Below are 8,784 nucleotides of genomic sequence, written 5' to 3'. Positions count from 1 at the left end.
TTTGAGCAGTGTATATTGTTAAATTATGTTAGCCACAATTTTTATTTACTTTATTTGGTAACACTTTAACGGCACCTTCATAATGCCTGTATACTGCATTCAAAGAACATTCCTAAGCAGGGTAATTCCACACTAAAAGGGAAAATGGATTGATTTTTCATTTACTGCACTGGTGTGAAATATTTGGGTTTTATTGCAGGGGACACCCCTAAGGGCCTAAACAAATGGTTACTCTTGCACTGACAAGCCTATTTATTAGAAAATTCTTCCTCAGAAGTTAGCATTGGGATAAAATCATTTTTTTCCTATTTTTACATGAATTTTATGATATACATTGTAAGATCAATTTCTTGTTAGATTTTGATTCTGTATTTGGTAATTATATCCCTTGTCCATGCACAAACAATAATGACAGTGAAAATTTGCCAGTTTTAGGGCTATCCACCAGGCAGTTGTGTTAAAAGTGGAATGTGCCAGCAGTGAAACGTGACACGCCAACATACTGAAGTTAGTGTTATTAAGAGCTCCTTGTGAGAACTGAACTGTCATCTATAAATCTCCTCCTTTAAGGTATAAAGAACATAAACAAGGGGGCATAAGACCCATGTCTCCTTATTTCCTTTAGAAATTTAGCTCAGAAAAATGTAACGTGAGTCCCAAAATCTTGGGTACTGTAACACGAGTCACAAAATAAAACATCTTGTCTGTTATATCTGAGTGTTATCTTTTATAATTATTTCTTTGAGACAAAAGGATAATCAGTTTCTAAGGATCCCAATAGAGGTCACTCTTGCCTAATTACCCAGAATCCTGCTGACTTCCTTTTGTTTTGAAGCCTGACCCCTGTGACAATTTAACTCACTCCAAGGACACAATTGTGGCTTATATGGATTGTATCCTTTCACAACTTCCTGATCATGTTCAGAAACTGTCCGTGTGGTCAGATGGTCCTGCTTCACAGTTTAAAAATCGATTCATTGCTGCTGTCTTAGAACCACTGCAGGCAAAACACCATGTTGAAATCACCTGGAATTTTTTTGCCACCTGCCATGGCAAAGGCCCAGTTCATGGTATTGGTGGCGGTGTAAAAAGATTGGTTTGGAATGGGATTAGGTGCAGAAAATACATAGTGAATAATGCATCAACATTTACAGAAGCAGCAGCATCTAGCAATGTTAGGGTTCTAGAAATCAAACCCTCTGAGATAGAAGCCATCAATGAATCATTGTGCCTAGAACAAGTCTTCAAAAATGCCCCAGCAATTGCAGGCATTAGTGACATCCATTGCATGAAAATGGTTGATGGCAACATTGCCACTTTCCTCTTGACCTCTGACATGTCTGATCAGAATAATGAGATGCAAGAGCCTGGAGCCTCCCAAGTTCCAGTTGTTGGTGAATGTTAGTTCATCGACTAAGAATAATGGGTTGTCCATTCTTACAATATCTACATCAGCTATTAAGGGTTCAGAGAACACAGATAAATAAAAATAATAATCTGTTACCCACAAAAGCAATGTTTCTGTACGTTTATTCCAAATCATTACTTACTAGAGGAAATACAAGTAACACATGTAAACAATCATGGGTCATCAAAGTCTGAAAGTGCAGATAGACTTCCTTTGATAGATTTCATATCTTTATAGTCATTTTTAGATGTTTGCTGGAATTGTACAAGAAGTACAAAAAGAGTAACATAAATCTATTTTTACCCAAACTGATCTTAGAGTCAGTATGTCCAAGCAGTGTGATGTGTGTGATTTTAGAATATTTCAGATTTTTTTCTTTTAGACATTAGAATATTTTTCTGCCCATGTCTATGGTTGTATGGGTATGAGATTAAATTCCGATTATTATGACGAACAGATACTTGGGAACTCAGAAATGCTGTACATGGGGCAGACAAAATTGGAATTACAAGACTTGATCGTAGTGGTGGTCACGGCGCAGGGAAGGTCGGAAATCAGTCATACAAGGAGTACGTGGGACAGGGGACAGACACACGTGGAGGATTAGAAGAAAATGGGTTTGGGATGGGACCAGCGCAATGGAGGCAGGCAAGGTGGGTGGCCACCTCTAAGGGCACAGGGGAGCCACTGCAGGTATTTGCTGCACCTTTTTGGAGAAAGTGAAGTTCCTCCACATTTCTAGTTATTTTATTATATGTAGTGATAGGGCTGGACAATAATTCGATATCAATATATATCGCGATATAATTTTTTTTCGATAACGGTGATACGATTTTTAAACACATTTCCGATATTTCGATATACATTTGAATATTATATATATTCACCGGCTTTTAAAAATGTATCACAAGTGCTAAACAGCGCGTATTCAAATCGCATTCGCATGGTAATTTGCTGAACAACGCAGCTGTGAAACGTGATCCAGGTAAAACTTTTTTAGACAGCATAAATAATATTGAAGCATTTGTTTTCAAGCAGACTGTTAAAAGCAAAAGCAACAAAGCCTTTTAGACTTTGTAAAGAAACCATAGTAACCACGTGTATGATACTTTTCAGAGCTGCGTCAGAGGGAAATGACTCGTGAATTTAATTTTGACACTGGTTAGCTTTTTGTGAAAACGAACTACAGTACACCCCGCAGGTTTTTTGTGATTTTGTGAGCGATCTTTGTGTTTTCAATGTTGGAGAATATAATTAAAGGTTTGTATCAAGAAACAACGGTGATTTTTATTGTATACTGGTAAATCTCTGCTGTTAGTTGGTGGTATGCCTTTTGTTAGCCAACATGTATGTCGGGGCCGGCTCTACGCTGGGGCAACGCCCCCTTAAGCAAACGTCCTGCCCCCTTAAATCAAACTTTTAGAAGTTGAGGAAGAAAATAATAATTACCCACAAACTGAATATGGACAAGATTTACTACAGTAGCTGAAAAATCCACTGAAAAAGGCACAAACGAGATGATAAGTTTCACTTCTTGTTCGCTCTTTCCCTCCGCGTTCTGTTTGTGCGCGGGCTCACGCAGCACTCGGCAGATCCCCCACTCACCCTCCCCCCAGCTAAACATCCAATCACTGTTAGTATGCAAATGAGCCAGTTTCTCAGTAGGCAGGGCAAAGCGAAATGAGCTGCGTGATTGCGGAAGGTTTGGAGGAAACCGCAATCTCTCTCGTCAAAATCATAGTGACTAGTGAGATCATGGTTCGAATTATTTTTGTCTATTTGGGGGGGTCTTGATCGGGGGGTACTGTACCCCCCAGTACCCCCCGATCAAGACCCCCCCCAAATAGACAAAAATAGCAGTTTGGGGGGGGGGGGTATTAACATTTTTCTTGTTGTTTTTTTTTTTTTTAAGAAAGAACTTCACCTTGTAGGAAAATTTTATGTAAAACGATTTTAGACACCCCTAGTGTGGATCGTACCATTTTAACCACCTTGGCGCTAGAAGCAGCTTAGCCAGTCGGTTACGTCATTCATTCTCATTGAGCGACTTGTTCGTTGTGATTTCAAGATTCTTTATTCGTCACATACATAGTTATAACAAGTACAACATGTAGTGAAATGAACCCTGACCATCCTATTTTTCAGTTTTATATTTCAAGACTCGGTGAATTGATTTTTTCTTTTTCATAACTTAGCCTACCCTTTTTAGTTTTGGTAATATTGGCAATAGTGAAAAGTGTTTTGTTGGGTTCAAATATGTTTGATATAGGCCATCCAATTAAGGTAAATGTCTTGTTTTTAATCTGATGAGGAATATTTTATTTTATTTTTTGTTTTACTTTTCAGTTTTCCCCCTGAGGGATTGCCACCTTACTGTGGTCAGGGGCTTTGCATGCCTCAGTGACCCTAAGAGCTACACCAGCAGAAGCTTAGCCTTCAGGTGGGACACCCAAGTTGGACAGGTCTTAGGGCAGAGGCCTGACAAAGTGCAATCCAATTACATGACAAAAACAGTTATCCAGAGCACCACCCCACCCCTTTCCCGCCTTTGTCGCCACCATGTGCCCCCTTCACATTTCTGTCTGCCCCCTCATATATGCATGTCTAGAACCGGCCCCGATGTATGTACATATTTATAGCATGCCGATCGCGTCAAACAAATCACGGCAATGCCAAAAACCCGTGCATGTACATTCTCAGTTATTAACGCACATAAATACATTTCAAGCACATGCTAATATATTGCTGCCATATTGGTTTTCGGTTATCTTGAACATCGGTTATCTCGACGCTTTTTGGCAACCCCCTAGGCCGGCGACATAACCGGGTTCGACTGTATATGAATAATCAGCCTGTTCTAGTTTAAATGGAAATATATTATTGTTAATAAGCTGAGTCTGAGAGTTTTATTTATTTGATAGTTTATTTCACATTTCTTGTTTGTAAAGGCTAAATACAAATAAAAAGTGAACCTTTTTTTTTTTTGTACTGTTTATTTTAAAAAAAAATTATATAATTTTAATAGGAGGAGCCTGGAGGTATTATAGACTTTGCAAATTCAGTTTGCAGACATCCATTGTGCGTGTCCTCGGCAGTTTTTTCCTGAGGCTTTTTAATATTGTCCATATCGATATCGGAATTATATCGTATCGACCAAAATTAAAAAATATATCGTGATATAAATTTTTGCCATATCGTCCAGGCCTAACTGAAACTGATGTTTTGCAAAGCCTAGCTAAGATCAAAATAAATAAATCACAGGGCCCTGATGGCATCTTACCTATAGTGTTAAGAGAGATGAGGGATATTATTTGCCGACCCTTAACTTTACGGATTTCAAAAATCCTTATCTGAAGGTGTGGTACCTTCTGATTGGAAGCATGCCAACATAACGCCCATTTTCAAAAAAGGGGATAGAAGTAATTTGTCAAACTATCAGTCTATCAGTCTAACTTGTATAAATGGTAAAGTTATGGAGGCTATAATCAAAGAGAAAATGGTAGATTACCTGGACTCAAATAACATTTTGAGGGATAGCCAGCATGTATTTAGGAGAGGTAGATCCTGTTTAACAAATCTGTTGGAGTTTTTTGAGGAAGCTACTCAGGAAGTTGATGATAAGAAGGCCTATGATGTCATCTACTTAGATTTCCAAAAGGCTTTTGATTTTGTCCCCCACAAGAGGCTCTTACTTAAACTCAAAGCGACAGGTATTTTAGGAACTGTAGCGACCTGGATTGATAACTGGTTAACAGATAGGAAGCAGCGAGTAGTTATAAGAGGCACAATGTCACAGTGGGCCTGCATTCATACTGGGGTACCACAGAGTTCAATTTTAGGACCACTATTGTTCCTAATTTACATAAATGATATAGACACCAATATATACAGTAAACTGGTGAAATTTGCAGATGACAGCAAGGTGGGTGGTGTAGCAGATACTGAACTAGCGGCTCAGCAGCTACAGCGGGATCTTGATTTAATTAGTGACTGGGCCGATATCTGGCAGATGAAATTTAACATAGACAAATGTAAGGTACTCCACGCAGGGAGCAGAAATATAAAGTACAGGTATTTTATAGGACCTACTGAAATAAAGGTAGCTGATTATGAGAAAGACCTTGGTGTGTATGTTGATGCTTCCATGTCTCATTCTCGCCAGTGTGGGGAAGCAATAAAAAAGGCCAATAGGATGTTGGGGTATATCTCCAGGTGTGTAGAGTTAAGTCAAGGGAGGTAATGCTAAGATTATACAATTCCTTGGTGAGACCTCACCTAGAATATTGTGTGCAGGTTTGGTCGCCATATCTTAAAAAGGACATTGCGGCCTTAGAAAAGGTGCAGCGTAGGGCCACAAGAATGATTCCTGGTCTTAGAGGAATGTCATACGAGGAAAGGTTAGTTGAGCTAAATCTGTTCAGCCTCAAGCAAAGGAGACTGAGGGGGGACATGATCCAGGTCTGTAAGATTCTAACAGGTTTGGATGCTGTTCAACCGAATAGTTACTTCAGCATTAGTTCAAATACAAGAACTCGTGGCCATAGGTGGAAATTAGCGGGAGAACTTTTCAAACTGGATTTAAGGAAGCACTTCTTTACACAGCGTGTAGTCAGAGTATGGAATAGTCTTCCTGATAACGTAGTGCAAGCTGAATCCTTGGGTTCCTTTAAATCAGAGCTAGATAAGATTTTAACAACTCTGAGCTATTAGTTAAGTTCTCCCCAAGCGAGCTCGATGGGCCGAATGGCCTCCTCTCGTTTGTAAAGTTCTTATGTTCTTATGTTTCCTTCAGGAGTGGCTTCTAATCAGCAGCGCCTGAAGCTTGTTAGTCTTACCTCTTGTTCCTGCCCTCTTATTAACCAGCCACAGCTGCCTTGTGTTCACCCCTTTGTTTAGTCTTGTATATTAGTGTCTCTTAGTCCTCTGCTCCTGTCTGTTCATTGTTCTCTGTCTGTATGTGCTACTCTGCCTGTTTTCTGTAATAAACACCCCTGTGAGGGGTCAACTTACCGACATCCTACATTTGGGTCGTCCTTCTCCTGCTGCTAAGTGATAACCGTATGTAACTGCTTTTATTGTTACTGTATTATTATTACTGAATTAAATTTAGGGGCCAAGAACCAATAGGTGTGAGGCACTTATTATAATCACTGTTATTAGACTTTCTGACATTGGAGTCTATGGGAGCACATATGACAGCTTGGTACATTTTTTAAATGTGATACATTGATAGAGGACAGTCCACTGTATACAGTCACCAAATTTGGAGTCAGTCCATCCATCACTATAGCGCCACCATCAGGCGAAATTTCAAGGTGCATTTTTGCTTATTACTTTTGAACCATTTGTCCTAAGTTTGAAATCTATTTTTTGCTTCAGTGGTCTTTCTGTTTGGAATGCATCCTTTGGTTTAAAGTCCACCATACTGGATTTTCCACAATTTGAATTTTTCAAAAAACCTACTTTTGCAAACTCGTTTGAGGGTGTTGATTGTATCATCACCAAATGGTATGTGTCATCTACAGAGGGTTTGGACCAAAAGTTGTTCAAACCATTATGCTAAGGCAAATAAATTTACATTTGTTCAATAAATTTGATGACAGAGCCACCAAACAGAAAGTGAGGTTGTAACTCAGCAATGCTTTGATATATCAAAACCAAATTTGGACAATTCCATAGGACTTGGATACCAAAAACAGTCATTCCAGCAGTAGGGGGCGCTGCAATAAGCAAAAATGTGTTAACTGGTTTGGCTTAGAAAAATACATCTTATGTCTTCTAATACTGTGGGATGTCCCCAGGCTGATCCATGGGAACACAAATTTTGTCCAATCTTCTCCAAATTTATCAGAGATGATCTTCATCCCAATACTCACAAGAGGTATCAGAGGGATTTTCGATACTCAAAGCTTTTTGCCCGTCATCACCAAACAAATTTTGCAGCAAAGCCACACTGCCTTTGTTATGGATGAAATTTAGCATCCTAAAACTATATGCTGACACAGTTAAAGTGCTAAAAATTCACTACAATGCCCTGTCTATCATAAATGATATGTAGTTTTACATTAATGGTATTCTGGTTAATCCTACTACTTATGTCTGCAATTTTACGACTTCTGACTCCTGATTTGGCTCTAAGGGAATATCCATGACATATACAGTACAAACTCTTTCTGGTGACTTTTAGGCCGTACATGGTCTTGCTCCCCAGGACACCGCAGAGCTCCTCCTCCTTTATACACCTGCCCATTCCCTCAGGTCTGCAGCTACTGCTCTCCTAATGCTGTCTCGCCTTTGCTTGTCTTCTGTGGGTAGCAGGGCTTTTGGTTTTTTAGCTCCAAATATCTTTTTACTCAGTGATGTGCTTCCTGTACTTGTTCCTGATCTGTTGGTGTTGCAGTTTTTCTTGAATGCATCATTCAGCGTGTCAGCTTATGTTATATGATGTATGTCCATATGTTCCTCTGTTCATGTATTTCCGCTTTCTGCCTTTCAGGAGTGACGTAGTGGTGCAGTGGTTAGCACTGTCGCTTCACACCTCTGCACCCTGGGTTTTTTCCATGACGTTTACGGAATGCTTGTGTGCTTGGCCCCATTATTGCTGCTCGCAGCTATATTAGTTATTATTATTAATAATAATAATTATTATTATTATTATTACTATTATATAAGGCGGAGGCAATGAAACTCCTCCCTCACCCTGTGACCAAGAACCAACTAAGGGCCGTTCTCATATTGGCTGGGTACTATAACTGTCTTACACAAACCCTCCATTTTGGACAACACTGAAAAGAACAAGCTCCACCCTATCAGGAGGACCAAGGCAGGGGAGCCTACTATCCATCATGAATAAGCCAGTCTACAATGCCCTTCTGGGTCAATGCTAATGCATCTTAAACCAGGACCTCAGGCGTGAGGAACATCCAGTACTCAGTCTCTCGTAGAAGCTCATCCCCATCGAGTGTGAGGTCCTGTCTATCGGATGGATCATCAGCGAGTTGAGGTACTACCTCCTCTTTTGGCTCTTTACTCTGGTTATAGACCACACTCTGAAATGGATGGGCCAGGCTACGAATACCAACAGCTAAGTGACCCACCAGTTCCTCACCTCAAAGTGTTTGCCTCTGTGATGGTCCTTTAAGAACCTCTTTACTGCACTCTCACATTTCCAGAGTTTTCAGTTCATGCATAATCATCTAGTATGGAAGCATAGGCACATAATGAAGCATCTCCTCTCCAAGACATGTAAGGTCATCTAACTGATGCAGCCTCTCACTGGTTGACTCCCTCTACACCAGCCTACATCACAATGATGGCTAAAATCAACTCAAGGCCGACAAAAGGTATCGGCGTCTAAGCTCCAAAACCTCAAGCAT

Source organism: Paramormyrops kingsleyae, chromosome 9 (assembly GCF_048594095.1).
Source record: "Paramormyrops kingsleyae isolate MSU_618 chromosome 9, PKINGS_0.4, whole genome shotgun sequence".
Taxonomy (NCBI): Eukaryota; Metazoa; Chordata; class Actinopteri; order Osteoglossiformes; family Mormyridae; genus Paramormyrops; species Paramormyrops kingsleyae.
This window is presented reverse-complemented; position numbering follows the sequence as displayed.